This window comes from Felis catus, chromosome A2 (genome assembly GCF_018350175.1).
Source record: "Felis catus isolate Fca126 chromosome A2, F.catus_Fca126_mat1.0, whole genome shotgun sequence".
NCBI lineage: Eukaryota > Metazoa > Chordata > Mammalia > Carnivora > Felidae > Felis > Felis catus.
The window spans coordinates 108,062,247-108,086,629 of NC_058369.1; the positions used below are offsets into that span (position 1 = coordinate 108,062,247).

Here is a 24,383-nt window from a genome sequence, read left to right on the forward strand (position 1 = left end):
ACATCTCCTTCATCTAATCTATTCATCTACTGATGGATACTTAGGTTGTTTCCACATCTGGCTATGGCAAATAGTGCTGCAAAACATGACAGCTAATCTCACTTTGAGCTCTTAATTTCAGTTATTTTAAATAAATATCTAGAATTATAATTACTGGATCACATGGTAGTAAAAATTAATTATTTTTATTTTTTTGAGGAAACTCAATACTGTTTTTCTTAGAGGCTTCACCATTTTTGCATTCCCAATAGTGTACAAGGGTTCCCATTTCTTGACAACAGTATTTTTTTTATAATACCCATCCTAACAGATGTTAGGTGATACCTCATTATAGTTCTGATTTACATCTTCCTGATGATTAGTCATGTTGAGCATCTTTTCATAAACCTGTCAGCTACTTGTATATCTTTTGAAGAAAGGTCTATTCAAGTCCTTAGCCCATTTTTAAATAGGTTTGTTAGTTTTTGCTCCTATCAAGTTATAAGAGGTCCTTATATATTTGGGGAGGTAATCTCTTATCAGATATATGGTTTGCAAACATTTTCCTCTATTCTGTGTGTTGCCTTTTCACTTTAATGATTGTTTCCTTTACTGTGGAGAAGTTTTTTGTTTGATTGGAAGATTTAATATTGTTAAAATGTCTATACTACCCAAAGCAATCTACAGATTGAATGCAATCCCTAACAAAACTCTAATGCCATTTTTTATAGAAGTAGAAAAAATAATTCTAAAATTCATATGGAATAACAAAGGATCTCAAATCACAAAGGATTCTCAAACTTGAAAAGGAAGGATAAAGCTAGAGGCATTGCATTTCCTGATTTCAAAATATACTACAGATACAGCAATAAAACAGTAAGGTAGTGGCATAAACAGACTTTTAGACTAAAAGAACAGAATACAGAGAACGTAGAAATAAATTCAGACATTATACAGTCATCTGATCTTTGACAAGGATGACAAGAACACAATGGGAGAAGAATGGTCTCATCAAAAACTGGCAATAGGAAAAGTGGATATCTTCAGACATAAAGATGAAATTGGACCCTGATCTTACACCATACACAACAATCAACTCAAGAGTGATTACAGACTTAAACTTAACTCCTGAAACTGTAAAGCTTCTAAATGAAAACTCAGGGAAGAAATCTTCCTGCCACGGTCCTTGGCAATGATTTCATAGATATAACATTAAAACCATAGGCAATAAAAGCAAAAACAGACAAATGGGACTACACCAATAATATTCTTGACCACCAAAAATGAACTTATTTTTTCATAAGAATTAAAGTTTCTTGATGAGAAATTATTTTAAAGCCAGTCAATAAAGCACAATGAAAATGGAGTAAAAGAATAAGGCCATATTTCTGCCTGTGTTAAAACTTAGAGTCTTGGTATGCATTTGTGCCTTTCCATGAATCAATTTTCATACATATTTTTCTTTTTTTAATGTTTAGTTTTGGAGACAGAGAGATAAAGTGTGTGAACGGGGGAGAGGCAGAGAGAGAGAGGGTGACACAGAATCTAAAACAGGCTCCAGGCTCTGAGCTGTCAGCACAAAGCCTGACATGGGGCTCAAACTCACAAACCGTGATATCATGACCTGAGCCAAAGTCAGATGTTTAACCGGCTGAGCCATCCAGGTGCCCCGTATACATTTCTCTTATTTCTGTATTTTAACCTGATTTGCAGTAATCCAAGATATTTATACTATAATAAAATCCCATGATGAAACTGGAAAATCATGCTCTCATATTATTAATTAGAATGACACTTAAAGACTAAATACAAAAATGATTTTGTGACACATGCTCCAGTCATGTTTATTACTAAGTTATTGTTTGAATGATCCACTGAGTCATGGCAAGTCACAGAATGAAGTTAGATCCTTTGTGAAATCTGGATAAAGGGGAAAAACTGTATTATAAAATGCAGTAGGTAGTAACACCAAGTGAAAATGTGAAACAGGGAATCTAAGAGGAGCATTTTATTGAAGTTAGATATTTTACTGTTCTTTTCTTTTTAATTTTTTATGTTTACTTATTTTGAGAAAGAGAAAGAGAAAGCACACAGGGGAGGGGCAGAGAAAGAGTGAGAGAAAGAAACCCAAATAGGTTCCATGCTCTCAGTGCAGAGGCCAACATGGGGCTTGATCTCATCAACTGCAAAATCATGACTCGAGTCAAAATCAAGGGACAGATGCTTAACCGACTAAGCCACCCAGGCACCCTAGATAAATTCGTGTTCACAATTTTTACATTCTGAAAAGTAAGTACAAGGGAGATAAATTACGGGACCTAAGGAATAAAGTTGCCCTTGTATTCATGGCTCATCTCTCCCAAAATTTTTACAGATGCCTTGAACCTGGTAAACATTTTTGACAATTTTTGAAATATAAGCATATTCTGCATAGGACAATTTAAACTGCCATGTCATATCTTTTGGTATTAATTGCATTAGGTTAGTGATTCTTTTTTTTTTTTCAATGTTTATTTATTTTGGGGGCAGAGAGAGACTGAGCATGAACGGGGGAGGGGCAGAGAGAGAGGGAGACACAGAATCGGAAACAGGCTCCAGGCTCTGAGCCATCAGCCCAGAGCCTGACGCAGGGCTCGAACTCACAGACCGCGAGGTTAGTGATTCTTAATCAGGTTATACATTTCAATCATCTGTATGGATTTGAACACATATATACTTTGAATAAGATTTTTTTAAGGGATAGAAGCTCTATATGGAAAGGACAATATGCTCCATAGATGATTATGACATCTTAGAGAAGCATTCAATGTGGTTATACTGATTTGGTAGATAGTACTCTCCCACTCTTAGTGTGGATTTTGGCATGTGACTTGCTCTGGCCAATGAAACACTGGCAAGAATTTTATAAACACAGGCTTAAAAAGTACTTGCAAGCTTTCATCTGTGTCCTTGAATCTCTGCCACCACTATGAGAATATGCACATTCTAGACAATTAAAGATACATGGAGCAAAGAGGAGTGTCTCAGTTTTCCCATAGCCAGCTACATCAGCCTGCAGCTAGGCAATGCCAAGACTGAAGAGTAAGCTCAGTCAAAAGGAGCAGAATTGCCCAGGCAAAGCCCTGTTTGAGTCACTTAACTGCAGCCTCATAAGCCAAAAATGCTTGCTGTTTTAAGCCATTACATTTTCAGGAGTTCCTTCCCCCCATCTCAGGAGTTTTGTTATGTAGCATTAGTGCAAAAAAAAAAAAAAAAAAAAAAAAGGGAGCTGATACACCATATTAAGTAATAAATTATTTAGATTTGATTTCAATTAAAGTTCCAATTACAATTCTTTGGAAAAGTCAAAAGTAGTGTAAGAGAATTATGAAAAATATAGTTGAATAGATGAAATAGCTTATTTAGTGAGAGGTAAATAATATTTTAAAGTTAGCAATTTTGGTCATTTGAACTACCCTATATGATAAATACATGATATATATGGTAAATATTTTAATCTCTTATGTTTCCCTCATAAATGCCATAATTATATCCCAACTCTAATAAAATCACTTTAAAAAATTAGTAAATATTAATGGATTAAGTTATATGTAATTTAAAAATTACCTTATTCATTGATTTGATACGTTTTTAAGAAGAACATTTTGCCACTGGGTGTTGTTTGTAAGTGACGAATCACTTTACTCTTGAAACCAATATTGCACTGTAAGTTAGCTAACTAGAATTTAAATAAAAATTTGAAAAGAAAAAATATATTAAAAAGAATAACATTTTGCTGTTCTGCTGTCTATAAATATATATGAATTATGATAAATACTGTATGTTATATACATATATAGTGTAAAATACATAAAACACCACCTCTCAAATGTAAACAATTTTAATATTACAGAACACATTCTTTATTTTACAACATGCTAATTGATCACAACTGTTTTCTAATTTTTTAAAACTCATGTTACTAATCCATTTGATATAATTATATATTCCTTTTATCAGGAGCATTTTAATGACTGATACATTATCATGTATATAAGAAGATATGTATGTAGAGATGCATTATATATAAATACATTATATGCAGAGAGAAAATATACTGTCATGTATGCATTATTATGTATATAGAAAAGAAAAGATCCAAAACATTCCAAATACATTCCATATTTAGATTAGAAGGTAAAATGAGGAATAGCAACCAGCAAACTCTGAAGTAAAAGAGAAAAGTACAAGAAAAAGAAAATCAGAAAAGATGTCCTTTAAGGTAGAGAAGTCAATGATGCAAAAAGAGGGAATGGTCAATCATGTCAATCATGAGGGAAAGTCATTAACCTTCATGGGAGCCACACCCAAAAGAAGGTGGTAATTACTTCTCCACTTTGGAAAACAGAATATAGAAGACATGACAGGAGATGACGAGAAGGTGAAACACTATGGAACATAAAAAAACCTGCCATAGATAAGTGCCTGTCTCCAATATATCAACCAATTATCTAACGTCTTGGCCTAGGTAAAGTGGCGTTGTTGAAGAACGGGTACTGAGTGGTTAGTTGGCAGTCACGTAGAGATTTTAAATGTTGTGGGATTCTAGAAATCCAGGATGAATGCAAACAGTGGAATGTGTAGTCAATATCAAAGAAAAAACAAAAAAAGACCTTGCAGATAAGTATCATAAATCTTAATCTGTCTTCCAACTTAAAGATGCTAGGTGCCTATATAATGTGTCAAGCTATAGTCATGGAAATCAGGGGAGAGATGATGGTGTGACTGAATAAGATCTTGAAAATTTGCTCAAAAGTTTTTTTTTTTTTAATAAAAGTTAAAATGGAATCTAACCTACTTCTACATTTTCTTTCCTTGCACAGCAAAAGCCAATATAATTTGAATTCAGTGAGCTAGCCATGCCCTTCTTTTTTTCCTTTGGAACTACCACAAAACACAAGAGTTCTAATTCTAGTAACTAAGAGTGTGGAGGAAGTGGAGTATTTCGTGGGGAATATATGTGGCAGCAGGGGAAGACAGATGATGGAAGTGAAAAGAACATGCTTTACAAAGAGTAGAGAATTCAAGTACAGTTAGCTAGAATGTACTTTTCTATAGGAATTTTGAACTCCGTGCTTGAAATATGATTTCCTGAATTTTTTATTTCAAGTCTTTCCAATATACCACTCACTTGTATATACCACTTTATCAAGAGTGCTATCTGAAAGCTCTTGTATTTAAGGGCTTAAGTGATCTCAACTTTTTCTCATGGCAAAGTAAAATTTAAAAAAAAAAAAGGAAAAGAGAAAAATAGAAAAATTTGTTTTTTAACCAAGTTTGAACAATATTAAAGAATTTACTAAAATGTCAGTTGTCTTTCAGTAACTATCCCAAGCTCATCTACAGTACTGCAGTATTGCTGGGAGATTCTGGGAATACTGCTCAGTGTTAGCAGGTAAAAAAAAAAAATAACTGAAACATCAAATAGCGACAAAACTCTCTTACATCAAAGAGAAGGTCATTTTGCCATCAATGCAAATAAACAGAGAGATCATGATGTCCTAGTGCAAACTTTCAGTATCTCAGAATATTTAAGCTGTTTCCTTCTTTTTTTTTGTCAGTTTAATACAGGTTTTTAAATAAAAAAATAATAAGACAAGCTGCTACCTTCATTACATTTAGACTGAGGCAATTCAAATATTAAGAGTCTGATTTACCTGATGGCATCATTCTCCTACTGTTTTATTTCATTTCAGGATCGTGTCCTTAGGGCCAGACATTTTAGACACCAACTATCACAAACTGCATCAGGAAGGTTAAGAGACAGCAGGAAAACAAAAGAGTCGCATGAAGTGTAAAAACAAATTGTGGCAGGGCAATTATACCCAAGTCATCAGGTTCATGGTCAGAAAACCACTTATTTGGCACATAATTGCTTATTCAATAGACAACATATTAAAGTAGGTGGATAGGTAAAAAACTGTTAACTGTCTCTCAGAGAAAATGATGATGGAATTTAGGAAAATAACACTTAAGTTTTCTTAATTATGATTTTTTTAAATGTTCATTTCAGGATTAGTAAATAACAATGTTTAAAATAACTGTATTTGTGAGCATAGTACCTACTCAGAGATTAATGCAAGTCATTTAAATGGCAAAGTTGAGTTATCACATATTAGCTTGTCCCATTTTAAGGAAGTCTATTGATTCAATACATATGGAAGTTTCTAAATTGGCTGGGCTGATATCACGTTGCTCATGATATAGAGAAATACTCACAAGTTCCCATGTTGCTATGAATCTTTGCTTGAATCCATTGGGGTCATACCCATACATGATCTTCATGTTTTACTTAACTTCACTTTCAGGATTACTAGGATTTCTTGCAACCTACTCTCTTTTAAGTAATTGTCTTGTTCAAATCTTTTATAAGAAAGAGAACCATATCTGAAACTGAGTTAGAGTCCAGGATCAGGGTGAGAGCTATAATGTTCATGGGAATCAAGAATACTGGCTTAAATTCTACAGATTTTTATAGATCTGGATGATATAAAAGTCTACATTTTGGGGAAAGTTATGATTTATTGAATTTTTCACGTAATTGGATAGAGATTCTTGAAAATAACTTACAGAAAAAAAAATTGAGGCAAAATAATGTAACCTGTCTTTAAATAGCTATAGAAAGCTCTTAGAAAACAAAACCAAAACCCCATAAAGTTGTTGAAGAGAAGGGAAGTTAAATTATTACTTTTATAAATATTGTATATGCAGATTGTGATTTTTAAAGACTTGAAAAATATGTTATTTAAAACTATGGATCCTTCCAGTTCTATCACTTGTAAGTCAGGTACCTTTGGAAAGTTACCTGGTTCTTTTCTTCATCTATAATGTGGAGAAAAGATTAGTCTTTAAATCAAGTTGTACAAATGAAAACTATATGTAAATTTCTTAGCACAGTACATAGGATAAATAAACAACTACAAAGAGCTGTTTTACGCTAACAGGGTCAAAAAAGCTTATGTGCATGTATTATCAATGATATACAAACAATATGGGAGGCTTATGAATAGGAGTGATTGGATCTGTTAACATACTTATTATAACATTATACTTATTACAACTATAAATTATTATAATGTTGTCAACATTTTTTACCAATTTTATTTGTTGTTGTTGTTTTCCAGTCAGAGAAAGTGGTATTTTAACCAATACTGGAGGTGAGTGAGTTCATACATGTCTGGGGGAAAAAGTTGCCTAGGGAGGAGAAACAATTTGAGCTAAGACTACAAATTGGAGCATTCTGGATTTATTCCAGGAACAGCAAGAAGGTAACTGTTGCTACAACAAGTAAAAGAGGAGATTAGCAGGACATGAAAGGAGTTAGGGAGCACCAGATCACTTATTAAGGAAAATGCTCTACTTTGAGGAAAGTATCTTTCTTCATTATGACTTAACCTGGATAGTGGTGAGTGATGGCACTATAAGATATCAACATATATATGAAAAAATTTAAGCAAAATATATTAAATCACAAATTCTACACCAGTGTGGGGTCTTCTAATAAAGATCAATCACATAATGACTATATTATCCTGTTATATTTTCAAACTATTCTACTACAGACCATATAGAGTCTAAAAGATTTTCATCTAAACAATTACCAGAATAATATGAAAAATAAGGAAAATTTTAGGATCTTAACTTCAAGGCAAATATGATGAATATATTATTTTTAAAATGAGCAACAATTTCTATATAAACTTTATTTAAATTACACCATGGTGATATAACTGTCTACTATCAAAAAGTAAGAGTCAAATAATAATTAGAAATGTCTTTTCTTCTTTCTACTGCTATAGCACCATGGACAGTGACTCACCAACACCAATTGTTAGGCCATCTGTTGGTTAATCTGGAAATTTCATAAATACCACCAGTTTTATAAACAAGGGTCAACTACACAACAAGGCTCTGAAGCAATAATTAAAATTAGATATTTGATTTAGTTTCAATTCTTCTAGGAAAAGCATAGTATAACGGAAAGGAAAATACATGAGGAATCAAATCAAGTGTTTTACATACAGCTTTAAATAAAGCTCTTCAAAATATAGATAGCTAGCCTATCTTTGGTAAATCAATTAACATTTCTTTTTTTTCCCCCCCAATTAACATTTCTGGAGTTCAATGTGTTCTTTGTAAAATGGTGAGGTAGAAAGAAAATGTGGAAAAGTTACCTAAGGACCTCTCCTGCTCTAAATTTTAGTAGTATTATCTAAAACTAGTCTGACAAATTTAGACAAATGAAATCCTAACTTATATACCTATACCATTGATAGAGACTCTCAATTCTTTCAAATCCACTCAGAAAGATTGTCTTATGTAAATAAGTTCTTCAGTGTATGAAATACTCAAGCATCAACTATAATGCAGGTAAGAGAAGAACCAAATAAAAATAACTTGGCAATACAGAAATTCAATATTGCATGTAAAAGGAAGTTCAGAGAGAGAATGATTAGTTGAGTGGATAAATTACAACATAATGATTTATTCTTGTACACTGGCACTACTCAAGTTCCCAAAATGACTGCCAAATTTTCAACTCTCATGAAAGAATCCAGAAGGGAAGACTGTTATTTTGTTTCTGCTTTTCCTTGTTATTAGTGAGAATAATAGTCTTTTCCAGAATCCCCCTTGTAGTTTTTCCCTCATGTCTGTAAAGCCAGAATTCAATCACATGCTTATACTTAACACCAGTCATTGGTATAAGTTTGAAAAGCCAATGGCATGAAAACTGAATTACAATCATTGGCTTAGCTGATCAAAATTAGCTACTGGTATGTACATTTTAAAAATATATGACCTTCTCTTTAGTATATGGCTTTCCAATAACTGAGTAGAACTGGGGTTCTCTCAACAACAACAACAACAAATGAGAAATGGCTGTCAGGTCTGCCTTATTTAACTTAAAAAGAAACGTAGGTTCTATCCAGTTGCGTACTCTTCTCTCTATGCAAGCTGGCACTGACAGACATGCATCTGCTTTGCAACAAGGTATCATTTAGGAAACTAACCTTCTCCTTAATAGGAAGACTTCAGCCCTGGCTTTTCAAACTCTTTGTTGTTTTATCAGTTATGAGCATCACTGTTACATGATATAATTAACAAATATTAATTAATATCTTATTAGTGCAGTGCTTGTAACTCTAGTTCAACTGATAGTGTATTGAAAATGAGTATCCCTGCACATTTACCCCATTAAATTTATCCAAATGCCTATATTCAACCTTGACATTTCCTATCACTATCATCTGCAAATAGATGCTAAACTATATACAAAATTAGCTATAAGTTATCTTTTACAAGGTGTAATGTAACATTATCTTACTTGAAAACAGGTCTTCTCTTAAAAATTCCATCTTATCATTTTTCTCCAATCCTAATATACCCTTAATATCTACATTTTAATTTTTACCCTGTGCTAACAACTCTAAATTCTATTATATAAAGGTGAAATGTAATCTACTTAAAATATTAATATAGTTATTCATTTAAAATCCTCTTCAAATCATCATAAAAGAGTATGCCTTAGTTTTCTTTGCTAGCGAGAACCATTAGCATCTGAATAATATAAAAATTTTCAAGTAACAAAATGTGAAATCACTTTCCAAAGCCCTGAGCCAATAAGGACATATTATGCATTATTATCTTTACTTTGCCAATGACACAATGTGCAGACAGGTCAACAGATTTGCCACACCAAAACAGGAGACTCAGAACGAGGTCATCATGAGTCTAATAACCAACTCTATTCTTAATTCTCTTAGTCACAAAAATATGATTAATGCAGCAAATGCAGGCTTGTTACCTGATTATTATCCCCTCTGGGTATGACATAATTCTGTCTGTCTCTTTACAAATATATTCCATGTGTGATGCTGATCCAGTGCTCTGCAAAACACACCAGGAAGACATTAAAGTCTCTGCTTGAAAGAAAAAAAAAATCATCAGACTCATGCAAGCCCTGAAAATAGAGATTTATATTTTTGAATGCCATATGCCATTTTAGAGAGGGTTCTGGTTTTTCCACATGTGACATCTTAATTGTCCCGTGAGGAAGATGAGAAATAGGAAAGTACTTATTAGCTGATCCTTCAAAAGGTAACAGCTCTTGCATTAAAATGGACTACTCAAGTATTAATTTTCTGATGATACATTTGGGTTTATTTAGCTGAACACAAATGATATGAAAGATCATATTTAGTCCACAAGAACTGAATGAAGCTTCATCCTTAGTGTCAAAGTCTAAAGTCAAGAGCAACAGTTGAGAATGCTGCTCATAATCGCTCCACCACAGAAAGCATTTAACATGTTACAGTTATGGAAACTGAGGGAAGAGACAAAGTCAGAGGAAATGAAAAATGTCTGAAGACCTTCTTGATCTGTAGGTATGCATTATCCTTTTTTTTATACCACTTTAACACATAATAGTTGCATTTTTGAAAAGCTCAACTGCCCCATGAATAATAAACTTGCCAACAGATAACAGCATCCTTATAAAACTCATTGCTTGAAGACAAGTGATATGCATTGGTGGAATGTTATCACATGGAATCATTTCTCCAAGACTCAAAGACAGGATGTCTTGCTTTGTGAAATCTGCACTTATGGAAGAACTGCCATTAAAACTTTTCTGTATGAAAACAGTCATTTATACGAATCTGGGAAAAAGTACCTCAGTAAAATGATGGAATACAATCATACTTTATAACAAATAAAGCCATTATGATTGCATAATTAATTAGAAATAAATTATTTTCAGGAAAAGTATTTATGAAAAAGTGTAACATGGATGTAAAGTGATTTATGTTTCCACAATGAACTGAAGGCCACAGGCCCACAGCCATTTTAAAAACGCAGTTTGAGTTCAACAAAATCCACCAAAATTTCATAGCAGTTCTTCTTTCAAATTTGGTTTAGCAGATCACTGAGGGGATAGCCTAAGAACATAAAATGGATTTGTTGACATATGCAAGTGGAAAGAAGATCCAAAAAAAAAGAGTAACAATTCAAAATGTAGCAATAAATGAATAATGGGCAAACATAATTCCTATGAACATTGACATAATACACTAGATGAACAATATAATCAATGGGTTTATTTATAGAACATTTTTTCCAAGACTCAAAGTTTTGGATAGAAATTTCTCAAGGTCTGTAAATCAAATGTTGTAATTTTTAAGCATTCTTTTCCTGTAGAAATAGCTTTAAATTAGTTTTGCTTTTGTTTTAAAAATATTTTCTATTTATTTTTTTAAAATGTAGAAGTTATAAATCAATGTGAGAAAGAAAACGTGAATCACCCATAGTCAGTTGATAAAAATGTTTTTTTCCCGATTACCCTGAGAGGAAACTAACAAATACAGTAGGAAAAATGTAATGACATTAAAAACACTTTTTTTGTTTAGGCAAACACTGGTCTGTCAAAATATGTTTCTTTTCAATATTTTCTTGAAGGGTTTTGAAGAGCTTACTGAGTTAATGTAATTTACATGAATTAATTCATGTACTTTACTTCCTCATTTTTTGAAATGCAATGTGAGGTTTCTCTCGCCAAAAAAGATGTAAGAGAATTGATTACGGAAGAAGAAAAGCTGGAACACATATGTATCCAAAGGACAAACTGTGTTAATGTTTTGGTTTTCTAAATTAAAATGCATATAAATTTGTTATGAGATTTTTAATTAAAATTACTACTCCAAAAGGAAAAGAAACAGAATAAATGAGCATCATTAGGAGATAAACTTCAAAATAACTGAAAAGTAGGGGCGCCTGGGTGGCGCAGTCGGTTAAGCGTCCGACTTCAGCCAGGTCACGATCTCACGGTCCCTGAGTTCGAGCCCCACGTCAGGCTCTGGGCTGATGGCTCAGAGCCTGGAGCCTGTTTCCGATTCTGTGTCTCCCTCTCTCTCTGCCCCTCCCCCGTTCATGCTCTGTCTCTCTCTGTCCCAAAAATAAATAAACGTTGGGAAAAAAAAATTTTTTTTTAAAAAGTAACTGAAAAGTAAAGAATTGTTGACCCTTTAATGTAAAATGGTATTTACTTGAGCTTATCAGATGTATTATACAAAGAAAACATTAAAAAACATTTATGCATTTGTTTTCAAATATTTGTAATTTAAAAAATATTTTTCATGTCATAACTGTATAAGATGCAGCTACAACATTTATATAAATCTATGTATTTTTATGTGTATAGCAAAGCCACAATCTGTCACTTTATACCTTAATTAAAATGGAGTAAAGCACTGAAATGTTAATTCATAATAATAATTACTAGCTATTGGGCATATTCTATGATAGACTATACCAGGCACTCCACATACAGTTGACGTCATGACAACCCAAAGATGGAGATAATAAAAGAGGAATTTAGAGCTCAGAGAGGTAAAGTGATACCTCAAAGTCACTCACATAATTAATAAGTAACAAACCCAAGATTGAACCCAAAGCTGTTGGACTCAATTTTCAACTCTCAATAATAGTTACAAATTACCTTGCCAGCTAATATCCTTGCCAGGCAGTGAAAATGCTTATGAAAGAAAAAAATATACCAGAAATCTGTTTTATATGTTTTCTTTAAATTTCATTCAAAATATTTTGTTGGACATAACTGAAACCACATTCTCAAACTACTGATGGAGATTTTATATAGGAGAATCCACTATAGAGAGCTAGCATTTCTATCATTTATTACTTATATGTTACTTCCTTCCCAAATGAGTTGAAGCATTTCAAGAACTGACAATGCTAAAATGTTTATAATACCTTCTAACATCTTGAATGACGTGGCAGAATAAAGAATGGTTGACCTTGGCATTTCCTTTCTTAAAAACTAACAAATTAAATTTGAGGCATCAGGGTTGTGTGTCTTCTGGAAGCAAACCGATCCAAAAGTACCAGGGAAAAATTCAAAGCTCAAAAATATCTCAAAAAATGGTAACAAAAATTCCAACCGGGTAGTGTAGACTCTGTAACAGAACTACTGACAAATTGCCAGTTTTCAAACTGAATGTATTTCTGACTTAGCACTTTTAATCCTAACCCACTCCCAGATTTTCCCCAAACATATATAAATACAAGCTCTTTCTCAGACTCTTAGAAAACCAAAACGAACATATAATTTATATTTCTTAAGTAAAATCTTAGATGTGGAGACAAACATGTCTTAGACAATGTAGTCAAATAATTAAGAAAAATTAACCACACTGTCCCAGAAAAACAAAATAGTTCATACTTTTTGAGTTAGAATTGTCTGAGTCAGAAATAAGTGGAATGAAGTCAGAATGGCATATATCTATGACACTATAAGAAGGTAAACTAAAAATGTAAAAATCATAAAATGATGAAATTTTCAATTCCAAGATTAAATAAAACTCAAGACACAGAAAAATAACTACACTAGTGTTTGGTTGTTTGCATCAAAGAATTCAAAGAGAGCATACTTTTATTTTACATTCCTTCCTTCTTTCCTTCCTTCCTCCCATCCTTCCTTCCTTTCATCCTCCCATCCTCCTCTCGGAGAGAAAGAGTGCATGCACACATGTGAGTGAGTGGTGGAGAGGCGGAGAGAGAGAACCTCAAGCTGGCTCCACACCCGGCTCACAGGCCCACACGGGGCTCAATCTCACAACCCTGAGATTATGACCTGAACCAAAATCAAGAGTCGACTGCTTAACTGACTGAGCCACCCAGGTGCCCCAAAGAGAGCATACTTTTAATGAAATCAAATATTAAATATGAAATGACAAAAGTACAAAATTGCATGAATAGGAAGACTACAGACTTAGAAGAACAAAATCATGAATTAAGCAACAGTGTTACAAAAGCAGTGAGTTTGAAACACGGAAGAGAGTAAATATGGGTGAAATAAATCAATGGCATAGAGAAAGGGCAGAAGAAATTACTGTGAAGGATGCCTGGGTAGCTCCGTCGGCTGTGTCCCAATCTTGATTTTGGCTCAGGTCATGACATCATAGTTGTACGATTGAGCCCCATGTTGGGGCAGCACGAGGGGAGGAGGTGCTGAGATTCTCTTTCTCGCTGCCCCTCTACCCTGCTCATGTACTCTCTCCTAAAGACAAGAAATTACTGTGAAAACCAAATACAGGAAAAAGATTCAGACAACTAAAAAGAACAGCAGATAAGGTAAATAAAGATGATCAAACATCACTATAATTTGTGTCTATTTCAACACATGGAATAGAAAAAAATATTAAAGGACAATAATGGAAGAAAATGAAGGAAAAATTAAATTACTTTATTAAAAATTCATACCATATTACTAAAATCTTTATTGGATTATTTTGGGAAAAAATGCATATTAAGACATACCCTGGTTAAATACTTTATTTTTGAGATGACTTTTCAGGGCACCATGTACAAAACTACAGTGGAGAGACATTAGGAAGGGGGATGAGAAAATGAGACGAGCCTCAGATCTTTCACATCAGTAACCAATATAGTAACAAACTACTTGAATACCAAATACTAAGAAAAAAAAAAAACCCTAATTAAGACAACTAAAAAGAATAAAGCAGATAATAACAGATGGTAATCTCCTCCAGAAACACCCTCACAGACACACCCAGAAATAATGTTTAATCTGGGTAGCCTTGGGTGCAATCAAATTGACATAAAATTAGACATCACAATACCTGTGTTGAAAATAGCTAAGATAAAGGATAAAATATTTTAGTTTCTCTTTTTAAAATACTTTCATTGATCCAATAATAAGGATAACACAAAGACCCTGAGAGTGAAGTGAGAATAGCATGATTGGCATGGGCACAGTGTCATTCTTTTAGTCACTGTAGTAACCCAGTTTTCTCCATCAATATAATCTGCAGCAGAGATTATATAACTGTAAATAACTCTATTTTTTAATGTTATTCTTATCTGTAACTCCCAGCTATAAACTGCAAGTCATTAAGATTTTTAGCCACCTAACCTAAGGGGTAGCACAGTGATAGTTAAATTACATGGTGATATGTTGGAGAAAACTTGAAGTCCCTGACATTTTCATCTATTCTGTCATTAATAATTTTCTACTACAGTGGGATATATATGATGCGGCAAATGTAGTAAATGTTCTCTTGCTGACTAGTTAGGGAGCAATGTAGCGTGTTTAAATGGGTTTGCAAAGGTAATTGTTTTCCTACTATTTTTCTGTCTTTTCATTTTAGAGTGGCGTTAGGGGCATTGTAATTAACTGAATTTTTTGCAGTGTTTTTGCATGTTTTTGTCTTCATCCTAGCACTTAGTGAAAAATTATATTGAAGATACATGCTTAACTCTCAGTTTTCCTCAATAACACACTCCTCCAGGACTGGGAGTGTGACTTTCATATTTACAACCTTCAGTTTTTCTGACAGTTCCCCATTTAAAAGACACGTGTGTGCTGAACTCGACTGCTTCCACACTAGGAGTGTTGTTTTCATGCCTACTCTAACCTTGATTAGCTCTCTGCTCAAGCACAATATTACATATCATATAAATTCATGCTTCAGATTTAATGTGTGTTTTTACTTATAGGAGATGGAAGTGGAGAATCACCATTATTTTTTTTTTAATTTTTTCATGTTGATTTTTGAGAGAAAGAGAGAGAGAGAGAGCAAAGGAGGGGCAGAGAGAGAGGGAGACACAGAATCTGAAGAAGGCTCCAGGCTCTGAGCTGTCAGCACAGAGCCCGACGCAGGGCTTGAACTCACAGACGACGAGATAATGACCTGAGCCAAAGTCAGTCGCTTAACCAACTGAGCCACCCAGGCATTCCATAATTACATTTTTTTTTTTCCTTTTTTTTTTTTTTTGAGAGAGAGACAGAGGGCACAAGTGAGTGAGGGGCAGAGAGAGAGAGAGAGAGAGAGAGAGAGAGAGAAAGAAAGAAAGAGAGTGAGTGTGTCCTGGAAGGGATGGAGAGAGAGAGAGAGAGAGAGAGAGAGAGAGAGAAGCAGTGCTCACCCAAAGTGGGGCTCAAACTCATGAACTGTGAGATCATGACCTGAACCCAAGCCAGATGCTTAACACAATGAGCTACCCAGGCACCCAAGAATCAATGGTATTATTGAGAAAAGTTGACAAAAGTATTGTGATTTAGTCTGATTAGTGGAAAATAAATTCCCTCCTTAACTGCCTAATTCTTCATTTGCTTTCTGTGTCTAGACCTAGCTAAATTACATATAAATGAGATGGACAGTCATGGTAACATTAAAGACATGGGGTTTTGTGTTTGTTTCTTCAGGGGAAATTACTGACATTCAGAATTGGCTGCAATGTAAACAACAGTAGAGAAGCAATTACTATTAAATTAATTACTCCTGAAAAAAAAATCAAACAGGAGACCCTCAAATATTATTGATGGAGGCTGCTAATTTTGATATTCCCCCAGGAACTTTCACCAAATAAGATGTGTTCAATATGTCTTCAATTTGTATATATCACAACAGCAGTGAAAGCTATTACAAACCTAAGACACCTCCAAAAACAAATCAATGAAATGGAGGCCTCAAACAAATGTGTATAGATCTTGTTACAGTAATACATTTAACTGGATGTGCTTTCAAGTGTCTCATTAGCTATCCATTTAGAGTAAGACACTCTCTTCGCTTCCCCGCCCCACCAGAGAGGTTCACCTGCATGTTCTCTGGTGACAGAATGTCATAATCAAATTTGCAGGGATGCACAGTTCTTTATCTACACTGCCAAAAAGGAATGATTTCTGAAAATGCAAGAAACCATTCAAGTAAGACTTCAGAGTTATGGGTTTTCCCGTGGAAACTTTTAATATTAAATATCAGTCTCCCGATATTTTTTTTAACATAATATAAACATTATCTGATAGAGCCCTGTTTCTTTTATATAATAATCACCATGCTTTAACAATAAAAAAATCATAATTTACAACGGTGCTGCAGGGAAAATTGTATGCACTCCAGGTATTTTCAAGGGATATTCTCAGTGTTTTTGTTTTTGTTTTTTAAACATGAAAAGTGGTGCTCCTCAAAGAAGCAAAATAGAGTAGTAATTACCAGACCAGATGCTCTCACATGAAAGTTAAAGATGGCACAGTGATTACGTTTCATCAGTATAAGAGTATGGATGAACATCCAAATTAGATGAGAAGGGGCAGGGTTCTTTTATTTCAAGTGGAATTATGGAATGAAGAGACATTATTGTTGTTATACTGACAACATTTTTCTTCAGAATATGTGTTCTTTGAAGACATATTTGTCTCTGTGATTCAGATAACATTTTGTTCTTAACTCTGCAGCTCCACATAAAGCAATGTTGAGTTAAATTAAGATTATTTTAAAAATACACAAATAGGGGCACCTGGGTGGCTCAGCCGGTTGAGCAGCCGACTTAGGCTCAGGTCATGATCTTACAGTTTGTGAGCTCGAGCCCCGAATAGGGCTCTGAGCTGTCAGCACAGGCCTGGAGCCTGCTTTGGAATCTGTGTCTCCCTCTCTCTGCCCCTTCCCCGCTCACACTCTGGCTCTCTCTCAAAAATAAACATTAAGAAAAATACAAAAATAGAATAAATACACCAAGAGAATAAGAAGAATATCATGTTGTATTCAATGTAATAATGGTCTATTTCTGGTCCTATTATGCATATTTGCAAAATACTTTTCTTTATCTTACAATCTCTCTTTACAAAATTTGTAGTGTGGTTATCTCTCTAGGCAGCTATATCCAAATATGTTTGTAGCTTAGGTCTCACTAGATTATTCTTTGCCCCCAAATGAATACTGTTTCAGAAAATTTGCTCTAGGTAATTCTTTACTAGACTTTTTAGTCTTAATAAATGGGCCTACCATTATCCTATTTACCTAAATGAGCATGTTAGGAGAAATTCTAAATTCTTTTCTAATTCAACTTATCCTCCACAATCCAGCTGACCATTTTAACTCCTAAATATTCACTGAGGCACAAAATAATAAAGTGGACCTAAAACAGGGGCTCTGGATTGCCTGGTTAAAAATTTATCTCCAATTTTTAGTACCTCCACAATCTTTAACAAGTTCCTCAAACTGTTAAAGGATTAATTTTCTCTTTTTTTCAAGTGCAGAGAAAAATAGGTCTAAACTTACAGAGCTATCATAAGGATTATGCAATATAATTTATGTAATAGACTTTCCACTGTACTTGTCAAATAGTAAGTGCTCAAAACTGTTACCTGTAATTATCATCATCAGTAACAGCATCACCATCCTCATCAGCACCATCATCATTATCATAATCATCATTTTGAATCTATTCTTACGTCTTTATTCACACTTCCTCTGACTTAATCAGATTCACAGCTCATGACCTTTCACTGATATGATACATCCCTAACTGGTCTTCCTGTTTTCAAACTTATCACTCTTTGAAAAGTAGTTATTTTTAAATAAAAACTGATGATGTTTCTCTCCTGCTTAAAATATATCTGCAGCAAAATACATCTCTGTAGTTGAATATATAAATATATAACTTTAGGTCATTTGCCTCACCTAACTCATTAAACAGAATCCATTTACCGGGGGCGCCTGGGTGGCTCAGTCGTTTAAGCATCCGACTTCGGCTCAAGTCGTGTTCTCATATTTGTGGGTTTGAGCCCTGCATGGGCTCTGTGGTGACAGCTCAGAGCCCAGAGCCTGCTATGAATTCTGTGCCTCCCTCTCTCTCTCTCTCTACCCCTCCCCTGCTCATGCTCTGTCTCTCAAAAATGAATACATGTTAAGAAAGAAAGAAAGAGAGAGAGAGAGAGAGAGAGAGAGAGAGAGAGAGAGAAAGAAAGAAAGAAAGAAAGAAAGAAAGAAAGAAAGAAAGAAAGAAAGAAAGAAAGAAAGAAAGAAAGAGAAGGAAAGAAAGAAAACTATACTTCAGGTGTTTCAGAAGTTTAAATATTGCTTAACACAAAATTCCATCTGACCACAACCCCATCTTCACCTGGAAAATGCCTGCTGTCTTGTCCCCTGGGAAACTCTGATTCTCCTAGTCTAGATGTGTGCTTCTGTACTTCCGAAGCACCTCATTCATATTGCTCTCACTCAAGTCACTCTCTTGCAGTTATGTGTGCACCTCTCTAAGACGCTTTACTTCATAACTGCGAAGACTATACATTATACATACCTCTGGATCTCCAGTCCCTGAAGTACCTCACACATAGCTGAACCATAAATGGATGGAAAATGAATGCTACCTTTTTTTTTTCAGCATTCCTTTTGTAAATACTTCTTATTGTCCTTAATCTTACTGTCTCCAACACACTCCATCAAATTGTTTAAAAAAACTTATAGAGAGTTTCTCAGCGACTTATACATCCAATCCCAATTCCTCCAACTGCCTGCCACTCACTAATATCCATTAACTTCCAATTTATTTATTCTCCATTTTTTCTTTATCTGGTGCACCTCCATATTACCTTGGATCTTCCAAAGAGAGAGGGGGAAGCACATTTACTCTCAGATCAGACTCAGACTCATCACCTCATCAGTGTTTTTCCCTTGCTTTCCTCACATTTGCTTCAATATACATCTATATTTGAATTTCCATTGCCCACCCATACACAATATTTCCAGCTAAACCTCCTTCTTCCTCTCTTTTCTGAACATGTCTCTCTCACAAACCGAGGTTATTAACTGTTTCTTCAGATTGCAATGCTCGTATCCCCAATACTTGACTGGTAAAAATATTACCGATAGGATGTACAATTCAAACTCACATGCCGCCTGGTAACAACAGCAGCAACAACCACAACTGTTCTATTCCTATGACAATTACATAATGTATCTTTTTTTTTAGAATCCTCATAGGATTTCCGTTTTTCATATATCCTGAATATACCCTATGTTTTTATTAACTTTTTAGCTTAAATGAGCTACATACTTAATGTAGCCTTACCTAAAAAAAAAAAAAGCCAAAAATGTTATTGTGCTTTAGACCAAATTCAACCCTGCATGGTTTTTAATTATGTATTTTATTGAAAACAAAGGAGAAGCAACTTTGCTTAGTACTGCAAAGCTGATGTAAATACTTCAGGTATTATTAGTGTTGTACTCAGAAGGATAGAATGTTTTCTTGCCTTTTCTCTTGGCATTTTGATAATATTTTTCTAATATCTTTCTAATAATGCGATAATCTTATTTTTCTGTTGTTCGTGGTAGTTTTTCATCAAGTGTATCAGAATGAAATTATTTTGCAATCAAGGTATCATTTACTACTCATAAATCGTGACTAAACTTCACATCTGCTTTGCAACTAGATTATTGATTCTATTTAAAAGTATACATTAAAATAGTTGATGGATCTCTAAGACAAGGGTTCATGCTTCAGTGGAATGAAATTAACTTGATGTCATGTATCTACGATATAAAACAAAAGTATCATACATTGTCAGCATATTAGAATGAATGCTCCTGGATTGGGAGTTAGAAAACCTGAGACCATTTGTAAATATGGGATCATCAAGATGAAAACTTTATTAATTACAGAATGTTGTAAAGAGAAGTCTTATACATTATTTGAACCAATTCAAACGTACTGGGCCTTCAAGAAGAAAATCATACTACTTCTTAGTGATGTCACTCAATTTAGTATTTCTAATCTTTTGATACTTGTCAAATATACTTTTTGTTTTCAAAACTCACCTCTGTTCTTTTAAGTCATATATTCCTTGAATACTGATATAACTTTAAATAATGTGATTTGAGAATTTTTTTTTTGAGAAAGTAAAATTATATCTTAAAACAAGGGCTGGGCATCAATATTCTCCAGGTGTAAAAAATTAATTTTCACAGATGTAAACTTACTAAAAATAAATAGTCCGTTTTTCTTTATAAATAACTATTTCTTTCCAAAAAGTATTATAAAGTTACTTGATCACTTTGAGGCCATACCTGCAAACTTGTGTGATAGGTATGTTTTAAAGAAAGTTCACTTTAATCTTTCCTTTTGGCAAATGCAATTTTTTAAGTTTATTTATTTTTAGATAGAGACAGCACAAGTGGGGGAAGGGCAGAGAAAAGAGAGAGAGAAAGAGAGACAGAGAGAGAGAGTGAGAGAATCCCAACCAGGCTCTACAGCACAGGGCCCAATGTGGGGCTCAAACTCACAAACCGCAAGATCATGACCTGAGCTGAAACCAAGAGTTAGATGCTTAAATGACTGAGCCACCCAGGTGCCTCAAATAGAGTTTTCCACATCTACTATAGATAGCATGCATTTATATACCATATGCCAGGCGTATATTAAATGCTGTGTCATTAAATGGCTGAGACCATGAAGTGAGACACAAGCCAAAGGGCATACTCTTTGAAGTGGTTCTTTGGCATGTGGACTACTTTAAGCCAAAGGCAAATGAGACTCTGTAGACTCAAGAGAAAATACTGCCCCTCCCTTAACTACCTAGAAGAATCTAAATTAGGAGTCTTTCTCAGAATTGGAGTTATTAAAAGAAATGTACTGTATCTGAATGACCCATCTGTATGGCAGGCAAACATCTAATAACCAAAGCTCTTTCTCATTGCACTATGACTCAACCTCGTCTCCTTTGAGGGCCTGGGGCTATCGTATTCCTTAGCTCAGGATGGCATATACACCTCATTTTTACCTTTCTACTTTTGAATCTCTCATTTGTGTGCCATTTCCGTATGTATACAAAATTAAATTTTATTTTCTCCTGTCTTGTGTCAATTCAAATCCTAGACCAACGAGAAGCATCTTTGAAGGGGAAAAATTTCCCTCCCCTATATCTTCTATTATACTTTTTATCTAAAGGAACTCTATTATATGGTTCTTTCCTAAAGTGTATTTCCTTTGGAATTTTTAGGAAATTTTCTGGGAACCCTTGAGACCACTCCTCGAGTCAGTCAAACCCATATGTGGAACAACCCATTATTTGTATGGTAAAATTTCAGGGATATTGGTGCAGATCTTCTAAAATCCAAAATAAAAACTAGGGGTGCCTAGGTGGCTCAGTCGGTTAGGTTAAGTATACAACTCTTGATTTTACTTAGGTCATGATCCCCTCCTGGTCATGAGATAGAGCCCCAGGTAGGACTTCAAGCTGCACTTGGAGCCTGCTTAAGATTCTCTTCTCCCTTTTCCTCTGCCCTTGCCTTGCTAGTGCACAACTGCTCTCTCTCTCTTAAAAAAACAATCAAACAAACAAATCTAAACAAGCAGAACTACCCAATTCTCTCAGATAATTCTTCAATTCCCAGTAATAAAGAATGTTTCATTTTGCTTATTTAAGGTTTAGGTCATGTTTAAAAAAATGCATTTTACAGGAGATCCTCTGAAATGTGAAGTCATGCTGGGTTCTGTTACTTTTTGTTCATGTGTATATTATTAGCCAATTTTTATACAAGATTTTCTCTCCACATGAAGCAAACATGTTTTAGAGTTCTCCTCAGGGTAAACTTTGAGTGAGGCTATGTTTGGTAAACACATGGCCTCTGGCCCACTGAGGGATTATTATCCTGGTGGGCCAAGCACAATTAAGGCCATTTCTCACACCTCACTATTTGATTTTGTGAAGATTAATAAAAGGTAACCCCATTTAGAAGTGTTGGAAGGCCAGGATGGGGAGCTCTCAAGCCTAGTAGATCCAGCAGGAAAAGAGGAACCTTGCAAGTACATACTACTCTATTACCTCACCAGGAGGAAGAATGTTTCTCACTCCACCCCCTCCACAGTCTAGCCAATGAGAGATAGTCACAACTCAGCCAATGAATAGCCACTATACTTAGACCTCACTCTCCCAAATTCTCCCTTTTCTTCTATAAAAGAGTGTATCTCTTCTTTGTTTTGCAGACTTGACTATGGTTTTGTTGTACTTTGCTTGTCTCAGATTGCAATTCTTTGCTATTCCTGAATAAACCCATTTTTGCTGGTAAAATAGCTGGCAGTTTTATTTTAATTTTTTTTAAGTTTATTTATTTATTTTTAGACGGAGAGGGTGGGGGGAGGGGCAGAGAGAGAGGGAGAGAGAAAATCCCAAGCATGCCCCATGCCCCACACAGGGCACAATCTCAGGACTGTGAGGTCATGACCTGAGCCTACACCAAGAGTTAAACCTTGGAGCCACCCAGGCACTCTGGCAGTTTTATTTTTAAGGTTAATAATCTCGACCTGTATTTGGCTTAACAACTTATTTCTATAGATATCTCAGAAATTTCCTTAGAGATACATTCTCTAAATCTAACCAATTAACTTTCCTGATAAGGCCATTGTAAAAGACAGTCTCTCCTTAAGCCTAAGAATGATGTTCAAATGTTTACTGACATTCAAACACATTCACCAAATGAAATGCAAATAAAATTAACAAAAATACCAAATGTTTGCAAAGCTATGTTCAATAGTGACAGTCATCCACATATTTGAATATTCTATTTAAGCCAGAAGTGAAGTCTGTTTCATACCCATGAAAACTGCTATGGTGATAAATGTGAAACAATTCAAGTCCACTTTTAATTAGATTCCCCTCTTTAAATTAGATTAATACTTTCATTTCATGTGTTTTTGTGTTCACTATGTAATTTCTTTATATCCTATTTTTCTTTTTATTTGTCCTATTTGTAATGTCCTGAGCAGGCTTTCTATCATTTTTTAGGTTTGTTTATATTCCTCTTTTTGTATTTTATTTTTTTCAAGTTTATTTATTTGAGAGAGTGAGCGGGAGCTGGAGAGGGGCAGAGAGAAAGGGGAAATCTCAAGCAGACTCTGTGCTGTCATGGGGCTCGATCCCACGAACTGTGAGATCATGACCTGATCAACAGTCAGATGCTCAACTGAGCCACCCAGGTGCCCTGTAGTTTATTTTTAAGTATAAAGATAGTGACTGGTTTGGAGAGTACTGGATCTTGTAAAATTTGCTGTATTAGGGAAATGTTAAAATTATGAACTTAGTAATTCAATTCTCTTAAAGGGAAATACAATATTTTAACTTTTGTTGTTTTAGCTCTAACTATAAAATTCAAGATAAATTTAAATATAGTCTTTTCTACCAATTTTACTATGTTTTGGAAATATATCAGGGAAACATCACAAATATATTAACAATCATTCTATAATCTTCAAGTTGCTTAGAATTTATTGTTCATTCTGCTTGATACAAGAATTTAGTTCAGGTTTTGACTACATACAAGTTAAATATTCCGGAATATTGAGAGATATGGTATCACTAATGAAAAGGCAATGATTGCAAAGCCACTGTTTGACACACATAGTTACGGGCAATAATAGGCAGACAGAACAAAATGAAAACCAAAACCAACCAATCAACAAACCAACCAACCAACCAACCAGCTAACAGTACTGTCCTTTGCCTACTAGTGAATGACCAGCTTTTTCTCCTACCCTGTCTTTGACATGAGCCA

The 24,383-nt window shown here is 34.5% G+C and overlaps 1 protein-coding gene across 1 annotated transcript in view; it reads right to left on the minus strand.

Annotated features, from left to right (window-relative positions):
- Positions 1-24,383, minus strand: part of DGKB (diacylglycerol kinase beta) — a 945,456-nt gene that overhangs the window by 893,859 nt on the left and 27,214 nt on the right. The window contains exon 2 of the mRNA XM_045052433.1: positions 9,824-9,906. The gene's annotated coding sequence lies outside the window, so the exon portion shown is untranslated. The remainder of the gene's footprint in view (positions 1-9,823; positions 9,907-24,383) is intronic.